Source organism: Peromyscus eremicus, chromosome 7, assembly GCF_949786415.1.
Source record: "Peromyscus eremicus chromosome 7, PerEre_H2_v1, whole genome shotgun sequence".
Lineage (NCBI taxonomy): Eukaryota > Metazoa > Chordata > Mammalia > Rodentia > Cricetidae > Peromyscus > Peromyscus eremicus.
The window spans coordinates 8,288,130-8,310,050 of NC_081422.1; the positions used below are offsets into that span (position 1 = coordinate 8,288,130).

The window sequence follows — 21,921 nt, forward strand, 5'->3', positions numbered from 1 at the left end:
TATGTGAAATATTTTTATTTTCTTAACAACTGATGCAGTTATTATTCATGAGATACAATTTTACTGAGGAATTGCTTTATGTTCCAATAAGTTTTAAGATAGCTTTCAGGGCCTCACATCTAGGTTTGACAATGTGTTTTCAAAGTCCACAGAAGTTGCCTTACTGAGTAACTGAGAGATCAGAGCACAGGATGCTAAGCCCAGGAATACCTGCAGAAAGAGACAGACCCTTAGACAAGAACTTGAGATGTCCTGAGAAAATAATATGTAATGATAGACTTTATATGAAATATAGTTGCTGTGACTGACATCATAATGTAATTGTGATTTGGCAATATTTTGGAAATCTTGAAGATGGTGATTTTATAAGAAGAATATTATGAAGTTAATACACAGAAGAAAGAGATTACATTTCATTTTCATTAAAACGGAGGTTAAAAAGAATGACATTCAGAATGAGACATCATTAGTAGAGTGAATTTACATGCAGAAGAGTTGACACTAAGCAATGTCTCCATCATTTAGGGACTTGTATATAGATCAGTCTAGCCATGAACTCCATCCTCCTGCCTCAGCTTCCTGAATGCTGTGATTATAAGTGTGGGATACCACATGCAGCCCATTTCATAGTGTTTATACATGCAAAGCAGCTTTGAGCTTATATGAAATTGTCATAGCCTTTTACTTACCATACTATTACAAGGATGAGATAAAATAAAAATAAAAGAAACACATTTTCTGTGATCAATGTAACCTGTCCTTGATCTTCTCAAATAACAATTTCATCTTGAATTGAAATTGTTGTTGAAAATTCTTCAATTGCAGTGGGATCACTGGGCATAATACAAAAGAATATGGTGAAGAAACTATTATTCTATAAACTCTGAAAAGAGTTATAAAACAGTCATTATTATACATTATACATTTTGAACATGAAATCTACTTAATTTATATTCAATTTATACTGAAAGATGGAAAATTTCAGATAAAGCAAGGATAAAACTAGGAATTTTAGTAATTGCTATAACTAAAAATTCAGTTTCCATATAAAAAAAGTAAATATTTGGGGTAAAAAACAAACAAAAAAATAAAAAGAAGCACAAATGTACTCTGATGCTGCTTTATTGCACATGTTTATATTGTGTTCAGAAATGATACTGAAGATGAAGAAAATGCCATTTTAATTAAAAAATATCTTCTGTGTCCTTCTCTTAAGTACTTCTTGGAAAAAACAGAATGAACAAAAATAGTGTGATGCAAATAATGAGAAATCACCAAGAACACTTTCATTGTTACACAAGCCTGATGCCAATCTTCATGACACAATGGCAGGCTTTGAAAAGACAGGTAGCACACTCGCCTATCCCTGTTGCCTCCTACACTATGAGCAGAGGCCACAGTGTATGTAGTGCTGCTAGAGGGGCAATGAGCCAAAGCAAGATCACAGGAAGTGATGTAACACCCCCAAGGGTATTAGAACAAAATTTAATCAAAGATTAACAGTAGAAAGACTGAGGAACAAATACACATCCTGCTGGGTGGAAGGAAATCTTCCAGTTGGAAATTATGTCAAGCATGAGAGCCTTCCTCCCAGATGACTGAGTTGTAGCTGTGTACACTCATCTTAATGGAAGTAGAATTATTTCAAAACTCCAAAAACTGATTCTGAAACACAGTAAGAAGCCATCTTAATAAATTCAGAAAAATTAAGTCTGGTAAATGGAATCTTCTGTGAAACCAAAATTAAACTATTGCTCATGTCATAGGCAATATTGAAAATAAAATTTTCTCCATCTCATCTAGAAAGGGCTAAAACCAGCTGCCCTGACCAGAACAACAGGAAGAAAATTAGAAACAAGAGGGATTGCAAATGGCAAATTTGAGTGACAACAAGCAGAAATTGTGGACAAACATTCTCCTTGATCCAGTGAAGGGAGAATATTGTCTATGTCAAGAATATTTTATATTATGACTATAGTCACTCTGATTACAGATCTATGTGCTGAGTGAACCTCACGAAAAACATGTAAAAGGAATAGATGTTATATGTAGGTGATGTATTACCATAGCTGCTTGAAAATAGAAGCTATTCAACATGACTCTCTCAAGTCAAATAAAAAATTGCCTAATTAGAATACTGATATATAAGTTATGAGAAGTTTTGTAATACCAAAAACATTAAAATACTAAGTATCCATTTTCACCATACTTATATTAATTTTCCTTACTTCGTTAGACATAGAACTCCCTTTGCAGTTTCAAGATTCTTTTTTGTTGATAACTTGAGTTTAAGTCTGACTGTAAAATGTCTGTGTTCTTAGCAGTTTTAGGGTATTGTGAGGTTATCATATGTTATTTAACATATCTTTAGCATATAAGAATTAACAAATCTGAGAAGTCCCTGGGATTTGGATATGTGTCTTACTGTGAAGCAGCAATCCTAAATTGTGAATATGTCCATATGTCTGTCTGGATCTGTTCTATTGACAAATCTTTTTCTTGAAATGCTTGTTGGTTTGGTCTCTCTGTGTCTTATCATACTTATTTGTGTGACACTGAGGAACCTTTTTAATATGACATTTAAGCTGTAATATCTTTTTCTGGACAGTGTTCTGCTTTCCTTGACATTTTGTTTAGATTGTCTTGGTTTTTGTACTTTTATTGGTTTACAACTTAAGAGGATATATATCTATTGGCTTGTATCTCAATAGCCACATCTGTGGGGCTAGAATGAGTCCTCTAAAGGCTAGCCTTCTGGGGTTCTTAGATGAATGTTGGGAGATTTCACCTACTACTGTTCTCTGTTAGACCCCAAGATACTGTAACATCATCATTCAGAATTTACTGTGCAAAGATTTGAAGTGACCTATTTGTGGTGCTGAATGCCCTGCCCATTGCCACTCTTTCCAGTCTCCTTAGCTGTCTCCAAGAAGTTGATTTTGTGATCCAAGTGCATCCACAGCTCTGGGCCCTGCTATGTCTCTAGGGTGTTTGATAAAGTGCTCAGAGCATGAAGAAAAGTTACATGTTGTTTCCACAATGTCTTTTTTTTTTTACTCTCAAATTGCTGCTCTGTTTCCCTTTGTCATAATAGAGTTGATGATTTTGACTAAAAGTGCATCTCATATTTTGTTCTAAGATCATGTCCTGTGAGGTAGTCAGCCTAACTCTATTCATTTGTTAATGTCCAGTCATTGTTTGAGTCTATTTAATTCCATATCACTGTCTCTTTCCCTATCTAAAAACTATGCAATCAGGGGGGAGTTGTACTTGACCACTGGAGTAATGTTGCTTCTGCTCTGCTTTGCAGTAGAACTCTTCAGAGATTCTTTAGTGGGACAATAGTGCAATTCAGATAATGCTGGGATGTTGTGCATAACTTAAGGAAAGCAGACATTTCTTATATCTTAGCCATAGGAAATCCTCCTTGGCCATCTCCTGTCTGTCATAGATTTATGTTACTTTTCACATTCATGTGACTAAGTCTCTGACAAGAAGCAAGTAAAGGAGAGTTAAAATTTTACATGATTTAAATTCATCATGACAGAGAGAGCAGGTCAATAGGATGAGGTCACTATTGATCCCTCTGCAGGCCAGTGAGGAAGCAGACCACAAAAAGAAAGTAGGGCCTAGTTATCAAAACCCTCTTCAGTGACCCACTTTCTTTAGTGAGGCTCCATCTGTGAAGGTAACACAAAGTTCCATTGGAGACCAAATACTCAGATGAAGGAGTCCATTGAGGATATTTCACATTGAAACCACAACACTCTGCATCATGTACCTTTATTAAGCTAGTACTTACCTATCATCTGTCAATCATCTATCATCTACCTGTGCATCTATTATACAGTCTATCTATCCATCTGTCTCCTATTATTTCTCCATTATCAGAAAATGGAATTCATTTCAAGAGAAATTGGTACTTTAGGTTCTGAGCACATAATCATGGTAGATAGTATAGTTTACAAGCCTGCTGAATCCTAATTGTGCATGTACATGTGTGTATTCAATCTTTGTTTAATAAAACATTGCTTCATATAATTTTGATGCATATTTAATTATTTAGTGATCTTAATCACACTTCTATGTGAACAGTTCGGGTCTCATGACTACTTGCATCCCATATTTAAGTAAAAATCTATAATGTGAACTATTATAAAAAGTAAAACTTGGCAAGGATTTTTTTAAAATGCATTATAGATTTTTGCCATGGTTCCTACTGTCAGCAATGTGGAGAGTCCCACACAGCATCCTTCTCTATCCTCTGTGGAGAACTTTATGCTCCCTTCAATGTGCTCTGTAGTCAAGCATAAGGGCATTACACATGAGCTTCAAATCCTCCCCTCTGTATCCTTTCTGGAATAAATTTAACATTTAAATAGGAAAGGGCTTAGAAGTGGCTGGCCATTTGTTTTTGTTAATAAAGTTTTATTGGTGTTAGGTTATGTCTATTTGTATACATGTTGTCTATACCTGCATACTACAGTAGCAGACTGAGTTGTGGTGATATATTGTGTATCAAATAAAGATTGCCTGAGGATAAGAGGACGGAGCCAGCCACTAGATTAAACATAGAGGACAGGCAGTGGTGGCACACACCTTTAGTCCTAGCACTCCAGAGGCAGAGATCTGTCTGGATCTCTGTGAGTTCAAAGCCACCCTGGACTACATGAGATTGATTCAGTCTAGGAGAGAAACAGAGCCAGGCAGTGGTGGCACACACCTTTAAACCAGGACTTGGAAGTCACACGCCTTTTATCCCAGCACTTGAAGGAAGTGAAATGGCTGGGCAGAGAAAAGCATATAAGGCATGAGGAGACAGGAACTAAGCCTTTCGGTTGAGGACTCAGGGGCTTTTAGTCAGAGGATTCATGGAGTTGGCAAGGTGAGAAGTAGCTATGGCTTGTTCCTTTGTCTCTGATTTTGCACCATTTATGTCAATATTTGGCTCTAGGTTTTTTATTATTAAGACCATTTTCAGAATTGTGCAACACTGAATAATACTGATAAGTCAACAGGTATAATGCAGTCGCTACGTATGGAAATGCTCCTGGCCTGCTTTTCTCACTTTGGAATCCTCTGACTCCCTAAAACAATTGCAGAGGATGAGGATAGATTCTGTGCTTGATTCAACATCTAATCAAGAGCTAAAAATTATAAGACAAGATAAAAAAAAAAGCGGGGGGCAATGACATTCAGGGATGGAAAATTTTAGTGGTAAAGATATAGATAGCCCAAGTCCAAAAACAAATACACAAAACTCAAAACTCATGTAAGTAGCATCCAAAAAGAATTATAAAGATATATTCTTTTAACAAGTTACCATTTGGATCTACAAAGTAAAACCTGGTAGAAATGATATGGAAATGGGTAATTCAACTAAAACGGTGAGAGAAGTAACAGGGAATCCAATAGGCTCTTCTGGCCTTTGTGTGTACCATCATATGTAGTGTGCATATGCGGTCACACACACACACACACACACACACACACACACACACACTACCACACTAAATAAATAAATATAGACTATTTTTTAAAAGAGATAATCTTGAAAACATTTTCTCTGCTGTGCTGTAGTTACTAGTATCCATATCAGATATGTACAATACTAAGCGGTTCCTTTCTCTGGTTCATTCCTTGCATATTTTTCTGGGGCTGTTCTTTATTCTTCCTTATAGTCTGGCACTCATGTCTGTGCTGTGGGCTTTCTCTGCAAAATGTGATCTGGAGGCAGGTGAAGCTAAAAAGTGTGGGGGACCACATGGTGGCTCAGCAAGTTCAGGCCCAGATGTGTCAAAGATGGGTCATAAGCACCTTTTTTTTTTTTTTTTCTGGCTAAAGGAAATGGTACGGCTAAAACTGGGAGTGATAAAGAGAAAGCTACATTTCTTTTACATAGAGTGACAAAAATATTAAGGAAAAAATGCAATTTTCAATGACAATGGAATATCTCTTTTTCAGATGTATTTTACTTTTTATCCTCATCATTATTGTTTGATGTGTATGTGAAGTATGTACATGCTCATGTGTGTTTTTGTGCATGCATGTGCATGCAGATGCCTGTGGATACCAAAATCCAGGTTAATCACTCTCCAACCTAGTTTCTGAGACAGGGTGTCTCACTGAACTTGGTGCTCACTGGTTATCTAGGCTACTAAGACAGGGATTCTCCTGTCTCCACTTTTCTAGAACTAGGATTTTAGCAGCACACCAGTGTGCTCAACTTTTATATAAGTGTTGAGGGTCCCACTCGGGACTTTATGCTTCTACAGGAGCAATTTAGAGTTAGCCTCCTTCTCAGCAACTCCTTTTCAAATTTGTTAGGGTGTAAGTGACATATAATTAATTTCAAATGATAAGAGTGTAGTAAAATTTGATGAATGTTGATATGTACATACACACACTAAACCATCATTGCAATCATCATGATCAAATTACAGAGAATCTGCAAATTACTCATCATCTACATGGAAGTTTTTTGAAATTCCTTTCAGTCTTCAAGTATGCTGGCCCATGACAACAAATTTCTCATGATGAACTTGGCTCTCATTTCCTAAATTTATATTTCAATAAAATTGTAAGCAAGCAACACTTTTCTATCACACCTTCTACCTAACAAGAGTTTTGAAATTCGCCAATGTCCTTGAATCTCTCTATATTTTGTTGCTTTTCACTATTGAGTCGATTCTACAGAATATAAACACAAATTTTTATTTCTGACCACTTAGCACCAGTACTGTTTATACTTTAGGAAAGACCCGGGAAGTCACCTGTGGGGAACATTTGCATGCCTTCGGCCAATACTTGTAACTGAAGTTCCTTTATGTGCCAAACCTTTCCAAGCTGTATTCTTTGACAACACTGTTTTTAAACCTTGGCCAACCCTTCTTATCATCAGATTTTCAAATTTTAGTCAGTACTTGGGTATAGTTTTAGTTTGATATTCATTGATATTAATCATTACTTAACATTTGCTAATTGGTTAGCATACTGACTCATTCATGTCTTTAATAATTGAAATAGTATTTAGACTTATTATTGCTTATTTTAGGATTTTAATAAACTATATTTCAAAAAAATTGTCAGTTTTATTTCAGATGTCAAGTTTGTTGGCACAAATGTTTTTAATTTTCACTTTTTCATAGTAATTTGATTTCCCAGAGTTATTGCTTGTGATCTCTTCCAGTTCTGAAATCCCAGCATGTGTTTTCTTTTTATTTTATCAGCAGAGCTAGAAGTTTCTTGATGTTGGGGACTCATCAAAATACCAGTTTTTGCCTCTGCTTACTCTCTGCTCTCCATTTATTTTGTCATGTTTAAATTCTGCTACTTTTGCTAGCATGTTTATTTTTTGCTATTTCATTATTACTTTCATTATTTGTGTTTGTTTTCCCCATTCTTTTGTAGCTTAGGGTTCAAATCTGAGTTTAGACTTTAGTTTTCTTCCTTAATATAAATATTTAAATCTGTAATTTTCCTTCCTGATACTGACTTAGCATTTTGTATGTTTTACATATACTTTAGTATTAAGTTATTTTTTTCAAAGTTCCTTTTGCCTTCATCTTTGACCTGTGAATTATTTTAATGTTTTTCTGTAATTTAGCATTTTTAAAGTAACTTAACAGTTAACTATAATTTCATTTTGTATTCATTTGATATGCATAAGTTTTCTGACTTTTTCAAGGCTGAGCAATACCCTATTCCAGTGACAATATTACATACAATGGAAAGAAAGGAGTATTCAGTTATTTTGGATTGAGTGTCCTTCAAAGGTCAATCAGGTCAAGGTGATTATGTTTATCTCATTGTTAGGACTACAGAGACAAATAGCTTAAACAAATGGCATTCACTTCTCACAGCTTTGCATGCTGGACAGGCTCAGAACATGGTACCAGAATAGTTGGTCTACTGAAAGCAGTAGAAATACTTTAGAGTAGTCCATCTTCTCTTTGTATCTCTTCAGGATGGAGCAGAGATCATTTCTCTCATGCTTTGTTTTGGTATAATAATTCCATCATGGGTACCCTACCCTATGAGATACTGTAAATATAATTACATACTAAATGATTCTTATGCATATCATATCACATAGGAGATTTTGCACTTTAACTGTGAAATTTGGTAGAGGACATGGACATTCAATTTGTAAAAGTACAGGTCACAACTCTGTGCTGTAACTCTGCTACAGAACGATTTCTACTTCTGGTTCCTTCAATAGCTTTACACGTTGTACTTTGAATTTCACTGTTAGTGATGATATTTAAGACATTTTTAGTCTTTCTGATGAATCAATTTTCATTATTGAGAAATCTCTCTCTAGTTTTTGATAGTTTCTTTGTCAAGAAGCTTATTTTATCTGATATCAAAATATCTCTTCGTGGACTTCGTACTTGGTTACAGTACCTTGAACTTGAAGTCCACAGGCTCACACATTACATAACAGTAGGCAAGGAACACAATAATCATGACACACTGCCACCATGAAAGCTAAAGGTTGAGAAACCCAGAGCCATTGTTAAAAGTCGCTTATGAGTTTATAAACTTGCATAAGTGGATGATATTGTATGACTTTTTATGGAGTGATGTGAAAAACATTGATTTACCTCAGTTCCACTCAGGTCTAGTCTAGTGAACTTACTGGAGTTCCTTACAGGAGTGTGTAACAATAAAGGCAGTGCATAGATGAAAAGCCCACCCCAGGAATGATTCACAAAAGCTGCACCTCTGGTGCCCCCTACCTGTCAAGCAGGAAGCTCTGCAGTTTAGAAAGTCCCTTCTCCCTGGAAATCATTACTGTGCGTTAGCTTTGAGTAGAGTAGGGACCTTGTGAAGCCTGTCAGTTTCACCGGTTTCCTAAGTCCTGTTCATTTTATTTACTTCCTGAGTCACAAAGAGAAACCTTTCTGGAGAGACTGTTTCAACTTGGAAGAAAAAAATAGCTACATAATAATCAGCTTCATGTTTATGGTTTATTTCATTGTCCTCTTGCCTCGGTCTCACACATGCTGAGAGTACAGGCATGGGACATTGTGCCCACTGAACTCATGGCAACTCTTCCAGGATACTCTGCTTAGGGAGTCGGAGGCCAGAACTACAGTGCCATGAAAGTGAGAAGCTCCTGGGAGCTGTAATCTGATCATTACCATAAAATATGGTGGGTGACTTATTTCTGGAGCTAGTGATACAAACAGGCATTATACAGAGCGACTAGAGCATTTCCACTGGCTTGGAACAATTTTCATTTTCATTAGGGAAATAAAATATGTTACATATCCTGAATTATACTTAAAAGCATATGGGTATGTCGTGGAGAAATAGTAAGTTCAAAAAGGCAGGAAAAAAGGGTGGAAACTGACATAGAATATCCTTTTAAACCTTTTAAAGAAATGATTAGATTTACTTTATGTCCCTGGGGGGAAAAACATTTGCCATTGCCATTTATTTACCTTCTAATTTTATAGTGATTTTATATGCATATATGATGTGAGTTTAAATCTTTAGGCTTTTTATGTGGCCTAAAGGGGTCCCATGGACATACCCTAAACATTACAGTCTACTGTCAATACTGCTGCCTGCTCTTCATGACCTGGTAGTGTGACCTTATGGCTGAAAAAACCACATACTCATGTCATCAAACATGGAGAAATAGAGTCGGTGACCAATCAAAAGCCTCACCTTTGCAGACTATCATTCATAGTGGTGCAAGGTACTGTACATGCTACTTAAGGGGAGAAATAACCATCAATTTCATGCAGCTACCAACCCAGTATGCAACAGGTGGGACATGCATGCAAGGTACACTGGGATAAATGGTGGAACAAATGTTACAGGAGTAACAAACACTTTTTGATTGGATTTAATTTCAATTACATGACGTAGAACTCACACCTGGCACAGTTGGTGAGATCATGAATCTGAGACTAGATGGGTCATAAGCTCTAGGGAAAAATCTATTACTATTATTCTATTAAAGAAACACAAATCATTTATCATGGTCTCTTATTCCTTGTTTTCCCTCTCTGTTCTTGATCCAGCTGGGATCTCCCACTCCCCTAAGCTCTCTTTCCCTCGACCCTTGCCCTTCATTACCCCCACTCATGTCCAGGTTGTTCATGTAGATTTCATCCATTTCTCTGTCATTGGGCGATCCCTGTGTCTTTCTTGGGGTCCTGTTTTCTAGGTGGCCTCTCTGGAGTTGTGAGTAGCAGTTTAGTCATCTTTGTTTTACATCTACTATCCTGCTATGAGTGAGTACATACCATGTTTGTCTTTCTGAGTCTGGGTTACCTCACTCAGGATGATTTTTGCTAGATCCATCCATTTGCCTGCAAACCTCATGATGTCATTGTTTTTCTCTGCTGAGTAGTATTCCATTGTGTATATGTACCACATTTTATTTATCCATTCTTCAGTTGAAGGGCATCTAGGTTGTTTCCAGGTTCTGGCTATTATAAACAATGCTGATATGAACATAGCTGAGCATGTGCCCTTGTGGTATGATTGGGCATTCCTTGGGTATATGCCCAAGAGTGGTATAGGTGGATCTTGGGGGAGATTGATTCCCAATTTTCTAAGAAAGCACCATATTGACTTCCAAAGTGGTTGTACAAGCTTGCATTCCTACCAGCAGTGGAGGAGAGTTCCCCTAGCTCAACATCCTCTCCAGCATAAGGTGACTTCAGTGTTTTTTATCTTAGCCATTCTGACAGGTATAAGGTGGTATCTCAGAGTCGTTTTGATTTGCATTTCCCTGATGATTAGGGATGAAGAACACATGAGAATAGGAAGAAGCAAAGTGCTAGAGAGGTCCACAGAAATCCACAAAGATACCTCCACAATAGACTACTGGCAATGGTTGAGAGACAGCCCGAACTGACCTACCCTGGTGATTGGATGGCCAAACACCCTAACTGTTGTGGTAGAACTCTCATCCAATGACTGATGGAAACAGATGCAGAGATCCACAGCCAGGCCCCAGGTGGAGCTCTGGGAGTCCAGTCGGTGAGAAAGAGGAAGGATTGTATGAGGGAGAGTTGTTGAGACCATGATTGGAAAAAGCACAGGGACAAATAGCCAAACTAGTGGAAACACATGAACTATGAACCAATAGCTGAGGAGCCCCCAACTGGATCAGGTTCTCTGGATAAGTGAGACAATTGATTAGCTTGAACTGTTTGGGAGGCCCCCAGGCAGTGGAGACGGGACCTGTCCTTAGTGCAGGAGCTGGCTTTTTGGAGCCTGGGGCCTATGCTGAGACACTTTGCTCAGCCTGGGTGAAGGGAGGAGAGGATTGGACCTGCCTCGACTGAATCTACCAAGCTGAGCTGAAGAGCTGAATCCCCAGGGGAGTCCTTGCCCTGGAGAAGATGGGAATGGGGGTTGGGTTGGGAGGAGGGCGGGGGGGGGGGGAGGCAGGAGGAGGGAGGACAGGGGAATCTGTGGCTGATATGTAAAATTAAATTAAATTATAAAATAGCAAGAAGAAACACAGGAACAAAATAATTCTTAATGATATATCGCTGTGTCACGGAACCCTCATCAGAGAAGTTTCTTCTTCCCTAAATGTGGTATTTTTATCACACACCTTCCATCAAGGCTCAGGGAACTCTTCAGAAGAGGATGCAGAAAGGTTGTAAGAAGCACAGGTGGTGGGTGACGCCAGAGAAACTCTTTTCCAGACAACAGGTCTGATGCGCATATGAGTTCCCCGAGATTCCGACAGCATGAACAAGACCTGCACAACTTGAAGCTGACAATGTCCCGATGTGGAGAAGGGAGAGCTGGCACTAAGTCCCAACACTAGCAATGGAAAGCTGCTGGCAGAGGAAAAATCAGTTTTCTCCAGTGGAGATAAACTGGATATATCAACCATACTACAGGGCATATTTTTATTTTTGGTGGAAAAAGGAAGAATAAAGTTGGTGTAGAGGGTGAGGATCTGAGAGAAAAGAATATAACCAAAATATTTTGTATGATCGGCTAACATGCTTTTGTCATATATATGCATATGTATGTATGTATTTGCGTACATGAACATACAAGCACAGCACTTGCTGCATCTAGTGTGGTATAGAAGTTGATCATCTGAGATCATCTAAATTATCATCTTAGGCATCTTGAGCACCTGACACTAGAAGGAGTAAAAACTTTCATTTATCATACTATTTTCTACAAAATCCCTAATAAAATTATCCAGCAGATACGGTTAAAAGTAAAAATGTGCAGACATTTAAAGCTGTTGTCCCCATTATGACTTACCTTGGGGTGACTAACACTCACAGAACTATGAATATGGGTAACAAAATACTGCCCTCCTCTACAATTCATTATCTGAAGATGGCAATGGACAGAAAAACCGGGAAGCAAAGGACTGGCTTTTTGTATCAATGGTCTCATCAGTTATCATTAGACAGCCTACTAGATGTGGTGTCTCTAACGGGTCACAAAGGATGAACAGGAAACGGCTGCAATGTAGCCCATCTTGTTAATCTTGGACAACATAATGTGTTTATGTTCCGAGAGTCCAGAAATTAATCATTCCTTCATCTGACTTGTTGACATTCTAGGGACTGTCCTTAAAAAAGGAAAATCCAAGAATGAAAAGAATGAATGGTTTGCCATAACATGATACTAAAATGAAATATGTTCCCTTATTCTTTTTCATTTTCTTTTATGTTGTTTCTTTCATTAATTTAGAGGAAAATACTTATAGCTTGTTTACTACATCTTAGACACTATCAAATTTTGATATTTTTAAATTTCAGTTGCACTGAGTCATTGATATTTTGCTATCTTTGCAAAAACTAAAGAGATTTGTAATGGACTCACAGACCTGGCACCTGATCTTGTTATGGGAAAACTGGTTTCTTTCCTGACTCACATCTAGGGAATACACAACATAGAGCAAATTCTTTGTATTCATTTGTCATTTTAGTTCGTTTTGACAGGGGACAATCTGACCAACCAAGACAAAGCCAGCCAGGTTTGTGGTCAATTAGAAATACCGAGGATTCTTGGTGTTAACAGTATCTTACAGGGATGCCTTATTCTGGAATGAATGTCTCAATTACTTTGTTTAGTTTCACAGAACTGTCTTTGTTCATATCTTACCAAACTGCTTCTTTCTCCAAAATGAAATTGAGAAGACTTCTACCTCAGTCATCATAGTGCCAGAATTGCTCTCAACTAGAAAAGCAAATTAAATAAGTGAAGTGACTTCCTCAGATACTGAGCATCACAACAGATAAAGCAGATTTGTGATCCCCGAGGGAAGTAAACAAATGAAGTGCAAGCTATCATTGTCCAGAGTCATTTCCTAGAGGCAGTTTGGAGTCATAGAGCAAGAAGGGACAGTCAGAGCTGGCTGTCTCAATGGATATGGGGGAATCACTGAATGCTAAAAAGCCAAACATTTCAATTGTGATATGAGCACTGAGGTGAAGAGAAAAGACTTTCTCCGAGAGCTTTGGAGATCTTTGTGGAGGGAGAATATTCATTTCTAGGCATTATCTGCATATAGATCTGAGATGTGCAAAATGAAATTGCTCACTGCTGGGAAAGAAACAGTAGGGATCAGAAATATACCAGCTTATTCTAGTAGTTCATGCAGTGCCAGGAATAGTTCATGTATCCTTCCTCCCACCTTTTAGAATAGACAGATCTCATTGTATTCTGGCAGAAAAGTGGGACCTTGAGAGAGAAATGTGGACATTGATATCTGCTTGGATGACAAGATGACTGTGAGCAAAGGAACTTGGCAGCAACTCTGATGAGCAGAGTTTTATCTCAGAATCTACATGGTGGAAGAAGAGAACTAACTCCTAAGGGGTGTCCTCTTATCTGGACATATACACCGTGGCATCCATGCTCCTGCACACACACTTACACAATTAATTAATTAATATAAACAATTAAAAGAGTAACATATACAAAAGCGAATTAGCAGAGAAATACTAAATGTCCTTCCCAACCTGGACTTCACACAGCAAAAACACATGCACAAAGAAAGCCTCTGATACACTGAAGTGAGACAAGTGCTCATTATTTCAGTGGCCTAGAAAGGTTCATGGCCCAGGACTCTGGAGCCATTTCCTTTGCTCAGACTTGGGAATGTTCTCCTTTTCTTAATAAGTGGCCTCTATTTCTGTCAATTTATGTGTCCTTGGTCCAATACTGCCTAGAACACAAACACCTAGAAAAGTTATCAGGTGTTTAGGGACCTTTAACAATATGTGGGTAGACACTTCAAAGTGTTCACACCTTGCTCTGGGGTTAAATTCACTGTGATAAATGCTGCCTCATATGTATTCTTACAAAGCAAACTTTAGTTTGAGCAAACTGCAATTGCCTTAAATATGAGTGAGAGTAAGTCCAAGGAGCATTAATGCTATTTAGTCCCAGGTCCCAGGAATGGCCATCACTAGACATCCAGGAGCCACTCGGAGCATATTATGTGAAATGGGTAGGGTTAAGTGCAGTAGAGACTTTCAGGAAATACCATAAACTGTAGTTTCCTTTGAGATTTTGAAAATGTAACATATAATTTAACAAATAGTTTAGTATGTCTCAGTGTATATTATATTTTATGGGCAAATGCTTAGAAGTAATACAAGAATAAAATGTTATGAGCAAATTACAGGAGATCAAATAACAATCTATTTAAATAGAAGGAAGTAAAAGGGGCTAGGATATAACAGTAAACAGAAATGGAAACGAATAATAAGATTGCTGATATAAACCTAATCAAGTCTAAAGAAAATAAAATTTCTAATAATTTATGAATATAATCACCAGACTTTTCCAGAACCACAAAATCAAACTAAGAAAACATTTTCAGATAGGCGAATAAACCAACTAAAGGCAAATTCTCACCACAAAAAGAGTAAATGTTTTGGGGCTGGGAAGATGGTTCAGGGGGTAAGCTGCTCAAGTCTTAGCATACAGAGAGAAGCAGAATTAGGATTCAAATCACCCACATAGGAGACTGACAGATTGGGGGTAACATAACCACAGAAATGAGGAGACTGAGACAAGGGGAACCTCACAGCATGCTTGATTACTAATCCAGCCTAAACTGGCTAGTTCTGAATTCAGAGAGACTTCAGTAAATAGAGAGTGATGTAGGAAAACATCCATTGTTAACTTTGGGTTTAAACACACATGTACATAAATGATCATGCATAATGCAAAACATATACACTTGAGCATTTGTGAACACACATAAACATATGAATGCATATCACATATACGTGCAAAAGTAATAAAAGTAAATGTAGCAATAATAATAAAAGAAAGACAGGCAAGCAACATGAGCCTGGTGGGTGCCATGGGAAATGTTTGAAGGAGGGTATCTGGTAGGAGCTGGAATGAGGAAAGTTTGGAGGGAAAGTGATATAATTCTTTTTCAACTAAAACACATCAACAACAAAATAAAAAAATAATGAATGTTTAAACCATGAAAAGAGGTATACAATACCGATAAGAAGAAAAAATTTCGAAAGAATAGCTATATTAAGAGTAACAAAAAAAATAACAGGAATGTAGGGATTTCAGATGAAGGAAAATCAGCTCTACCAGGAAAAGCATCTGGTAAATAAGCCGTTGCAGCTGTCATCATTATCTTGCAATTACAATATCACATAGCTCCAGTGTAACACAGATAACAAAATCCCAGCCAGGTGTAAAACATGTTAGCATGTACTAACTAACAACTGAAGAGACTCCTCATTCCACACCATGGCTGAATACTCTAGCATATTTGTAAGGTGACAGAGAAATCCCACACCCTGCTGTATATTTATAATGTACCTCTAAGAAAATAGAGCAAACAATATCTCATTGGAGACCAAGAATATTGACAGCAAAATTAATCCACTGGACCAAGCTGGCGCATATGCACATTCTTTGAAGTGAAACCAAACACTCTTTTCTTATGTAAATAAAGAACAGGCATAAAAAGTGACTGTGTTTGTTCTTCTTTCGTTCTTAGGACCAAGTGTATGGCAAAAAGCAAGATCAGGTGTAGCACAAATTCTAATTGGTCTTAATAATAAAAACCCAGAGATATCAGGGTGAAAGCTGAAAGATCAGAGAAGCAGAGCAGCTAGCTACCAGACTTCTTACCTCTAGGAATCCTCAGACTGAAGGGGGCTGAGCTCTTGTCTACTGTCACCTTTTTTTACAGTCTCTACCTCCCTAGTGCTGGGATTAAAGGCATGAGTTTCCACTGCCTGGCTGTTTCTCTTTTAAATTGGATCAATCTCATGTAGCCCAGGGTGGCTTTGAACTCCTGATCTTCCTGCGTCCTCCTTCCAAGTACTGAGATTGAAGGTATGTGCCACCACTGCCTGGCCTGTATGGTGAACTAGTGGCTAGCTCTGTCCTCTGATCTCCAAGCAAGCTTTATTTGTTAGAGCACAAACAAAATATCACACTATCAGGAAGGAGGTCCATGCTTTGGCTCAATGTTTGAAAGCATGCAGTCCATCATGGCAGAGAAGGCATGATAGCAGGAGAGAATACATGGGTCACTCTTACCTGCAATGAGGAAGCAGAGGTGAACATTAAGTAGAGCCTGGTGATCAAACCCCTAACCTTGCCCCTATGAGTTACTTCCTTCAGCAGGTTATTCCTGCTTGAATGTTCTATCCTTTTCCAAAAGATCACCATCAGCTGCAACAAGGTATACAAACATGTGCATATGGGAGATATTTCACACTCAAATCACAACAGTAGCCACATAGCAAATATGTTTTCACAAAATCTGTTTTTCTAAACTTTCAGAGCTCAGAATTTACAGCATCTTCTCTGAATTGAAATAGAAAATAATAATAATAATAAAAAAACCACAACAAGTGATTTCCCCTCCAAATTACTAATTTGGCTATGCACAAGCTCACAGGTCAGTAGAAACCTCAGTGCATGTATTTGGACCAAAATAATAGTGGAAATACATCAAAAGCTTCTAGAATAGAAATCAACTTTTTCAGTGGTTGTACATGTCAAACAGCCAATCTCTCCTGCTGATTCCAACTAAGAATTCAAGAGGGAAAAGAAATAAAAGCTAGCTGTATGAGGATTGTGAAAATAAATAAAAGCAGCAGATGGTGAAGCTGAAGCAACACCTGGGGAGGTTTAAGAATATCAGAAATGTTAGCTATCTGAAGAACATTTTTCTTTCTGAATGTTACAAAAACAGTAAAATCACAATTGTTTGAGAAAATACCACAGAAAGCAATGTTTATTTACAGTATACTTCTGTGTGACTCAACTTTTAACTGTAAGAACATCATATATGGTTTATAAATATGTTAATACAATACTTAGGATCATGGTCATATGAAAGATGGGAGAGAAATCTAAATAGGATTGTTCTGTAATTTTATGTGAGTGGCACACTATTAATTATTAACAAACAATTAATTAACTATTAATTGTTAACAAACTTGTTGTTATATGATACTATCATATAATCACTAAAAACTTATAGAAAATATTGATGAATGATAGTAAAATATGGCTGAAACACTTCTTAGATATACTAAATTTCTCAGAACTGACGCTCATAACTGTTTCTCACTAGCACTTAGCATCAGAGTGAGGCTAACATCATTTAAGGAACTCAAAAGCGGTCAAGAAAGGAAAGATAAGGGAATGAAAATAGAAAGTACAGTCATAAATAAAGCAATGAAAATGAAAACTAAAGCAATACATTTCAAAAGCCAGTCTTTGGCTTATTTCTTTGAATGCTATTTGTCTAAAGTCACCTAGTAAAATGAAGATATTATGAAGGGTGATAAAAACAACAGATTTCTGTTTTGTATAAAAGATAAAAATTTAAACAAAAAATAGATTGTAAGTAAATGTGCAGAAACAAAGTACTTTGTAGAGTAAATGTATAGAGATGAGTGGCTTTGTTAACATTGGAAAGTAGATTTTAAATCTAAGTTGAAATAAACAATTAGTTAAGATGAATAGAGACATTGCTAATGTTTAAAGAGTTACAACATTAGGAAAAAGACACATTCATAATAGAAATCCTTAGTAATAATAGAAAATTTGAATAAATGAAGTTTAAAAATAGATAGGGATAATTTAATTACCATAGTAAGAAATTTAATTCATTTTCTCACTAATAGAAAACCCAGTCAAAAATCAACAAATCCAGTGATAATCTTAACACCACTAACTTTGGTTTTGGTCTATTTGATATTTTTAGAACACTCCTTTCAAAATTCACAGAACAAATATTCTTCCAAACATACATATAGAGCATTGATAGTACAGGCCATTTCAGGCCATATAAGCTTTGATGAATGCTAGTGTTAAGATTACCTAGAGTATGCTCTCTTAACAAGAAAAACTTAAAATTGAATCTGATTACAAAAAATAGTAAGTTCACTGGAAACCACAAACACTTGGTCTTAAGCAGTGCCCTGGGGTATTTTCCACGGTTAGTGTGGCTATTGTGTTGAAAATATGCTTCAGTTGGGGTGTAAGGAAGAAAGTTACTCTAAATGGTTTAGTTCACATGCTGTGCTAGCTCTAGTTTAGGTAATGGCAGTTGAATAGAGCTTGATTTTATGAATAAAAATCCAGGCTTTATATGGCCTAGAATTTCATCTTAGAGTGAGGAAGGGATTGATCTAAAACTCTGAACTTTAGATGTGAGTAACCCAGCTTCAGGTGAGTAACTCAGGGCTTCATTATGTTGAGACCTCTGAGAGTGGCAAGACCTTTCAGTTTGAACCAGTAAGCCAAGGCTTTGGGTTTAGACATACTGAGTTTAGGACCCCTTCGAGACTTGACCAGTGATAAAGGACACAAGTGTTTAAAGATATTTCCCAAAATGTTATAAATGACTTTTGAACAGAGAATGTGTATCAAATAGTAGTAAATGGATTAACCCTTGTAAGGATAGAGGTAGAGAGGTAGCTGGAATTATATACAAATGTGATTATTATCCTGTATGCAATATACTGCTTGGCAGTGGTTTTCTGTTACCATAGCAAAGTCATTTCTTCTTTGAGACTAGTGTACTTACTGTCTGTTAGAGCAATGGTCCTAGAGAGCTCACAGTGTTGCTAGGGCCAATATTCCTGAAACTTCTTTCCTGTCCAACATATAGGGAGAGTCTAAATACTTATCTATCTGTCTAACATCTATCTATCTCTGTATCTATCATCTATCATTTAATCTATTATCTATCTATCATCTATTGTTTGTCTACCTATCTATCATCTATCTGCCATCTATTTATTTATTGTTTATGTGCCTATCTTTCTATCATCTATCTATCTATCATCTATTTATCATCTATCTATCATCTATTTATCATCTATCTATCATCTATCTACTTATCTATTTATTATCTATCTATCTATCTATCTATCTATCTATCTATCTTTCATTTATCCATTTATTATCCCTTCTTCTGGAATACCAAAATGCTTCAAGATAATAGACCCCCAAAATATAGGCAAATCAGAAACAAACACCACATTTGCTCTGGTAAGTCTACTGAGATTCTGACAAATTCTACAGAGTGTGGTGTTTTGAAAAAGAATGTCACCCATAGACATATATATTTGAATGCTTAGTCATCAGGGAGTGGCACTACTTAGAAGGATTAGGAGGTATGGCCTTGTTGTAGTAGTTATGGCATTGTTGGAAGAAATGTTTCACTAGGGATGGATTTTAAGGTTTCAGAAGCTCAGTCTCTCTTCCTACTGTCTGTGGATCTGGATATAGAACTCTCAGTTACTTCTTCAGCACTGTGTCTACCTGCACGCATGCTGTTGTGTTCCCTTCCATGATGACAGTGGATAAAACCTCTGATACTATAAGCAAAACACAATTAAATGCTTTCTTTTTTATAAGAGTTGCCGTGGTCATGGTGTCTCTTCACAGCAATAAAATTCTGACTGAGACAGAGAGCCTGTGTTATGAAGAAAGACTATAGCCAATGTCTCACCATATGAAGATGCTAGCTGTGGAAGATCAACTCATTTAAATGGAGAAGATTCACCAGTTATTCTTTGTATACAACATTACTAACAGGAAGAAACAGGATGTTTCCACAGATGTGAACACACTAGCTAGATATATTGGTATTTTGATCTGGAAATCCCCAGCCATTTTCTCATGCTTGGTTTTGGCTTGTTTTTTAATAGGATTCATTTCATTCTTGGTGACACAATGCTGTTTCAGCAAGAGGCAGTCACTTATCAGGCAAATTAAATTCCTACTCATTTTCTGTACAATAACTCAAAAGCATGAGCATCTGTGCTTTGGGATTCTGGGAGACTTTATTACAAATCAGAAAAAAAAACCTTTTATCTATGTGCAATACATTTTGTTGAATACTAAAATATTTAAATGATGATAGGGTTCATTTCAGCTCTAAAACACTTAAGGGTATATTAGGAATAAACAAATGTCTCTCATTTCAATTATCAGTTACATATTGAATTTTTTTCTATCAAGAGAAAAGCAAATTCTTTAAATTATTTCAACTTTGATTTCCTTTGCCTCTTTCTCTGCAGATGATTACTACAGCAAGCTAACCACTATGACATGTACTGCTTGGCTATTTCTTTACATGCATAGTACAATATATAAAATAGGTGGATCAATTATTGGATGTAAAGAAAAGCAAGCACAGGATTGTTTTAGGATAGTTGTTAGGGCTAATTGTTTACTGAAATCCACAATGAGCACCCACCTTACAGAGGGGCTTTGTTACATTGAGGAAGAGATACATTATCACAGACTTTACAGACAGAGGGTTCCTGCTCTTGGGATATGTGCTACTAGAATTCAAAACCAAAACTCCTTGATGTCGTTGCAGGAGCACATTTGAGTATGAACCAGCCGCTCTACTCTAGTTTCTTGTGCTTTTGTTCAGTGGACTGCACAGGCAAACAAAGGTAGCTGCAGTAGAGGACAGTTTATTAAAGCAGAAATACGTAAGATCCTGGAGCTGTGCCGGAATGGGCCGGAATGGGCCGGTGGTCTGGCTCCAAGACAGCAAAGAAAGGAAGATGCATGGCTACGTAAGCTTACACGTATCATTTGCATAGTGCTTTCCTCTCCCATGTTCCTATATGGCAGAATTTTCCATCAGGCTCTCTTTCTTGAAAGAAGCCCAGGTAGGCTTCCTCCTGCACCAGAGTCACTGTCCTTTTGCCTCATTGTGGTGTTAGGACATTTATATAGTGCTCTTTTTTTCCCCTATATCATTACTCAAATATGAAAATTTCCCCCAGACCTTTTAAAGCTATTTTTCCTTCAGGGGAATTTGAGCTTTTGCTGATAGCAGCACTTTGCTGGTTATCTTGTTTTGTGTTCTTTCTCCTCCCTCCCAATGGTTTCAGAATGACATAGCTTACCCACATTCCAAGTTTCATATGTTTGAGCTGAACTGAAATGTCTTCAAAGTAAGGCGGTGAGATGGATATATTGGTAGGATTCATTCAGGGTCAGGATCTGTAAGATCTTCCCTGTTAGCTTTAGAAATTGTGTTCCACATTCACAGTTATGCTTTTCTTTGTGTGTTGGAAGCACTTGTTGCAATGTTAGTCTTATTTGTATTGTATAAACAGGAAATATAATAATATTCATTGATGGTTTTGGGGATTTAGCTCAGTGGTAGAGCACTTGCCTAGCAAGCACAAGGCCCTGGGTTTGATCCTCAGCTCCAAAAAAATAAAAATAAAAAAATAAAATAATATTCATTGATAAGGAGAGTTTAAGTCAAAACTAAGCACTATGTGGATATAAGCTAGGACGAGCAAGAGCGGGGCTCAATCTTGGTTTCAAACCACATGCTGTTCTTTTAATACTAAGTGTTTGTAAATGTTTCTGTGAATGGATATGTTTAACTATTTAATGTTGATTCAGATATTGTAAATGAATGCA

The 21,921-nt window shown here is 37.0% G+C and overlaps 1 non-coding gene across 1 annotated transcript; it reads left to right on the plus strand.

Moving 5' to 3' along the window:
* Positions 1–21,631: 21,631 nt before the first annotated feature.
* Positions 21,632–21,706, plus strand: Trnaa-agc (transfer RNA alanine (anticodon AGC)). Its single transcript has one exon. It is a non-coding gene; the product is annotated as a tRNA-Ala (tRNA).
* The last annotated feature ends 215 nt before the right edge of the window (positions 21,707–21,921 follow it).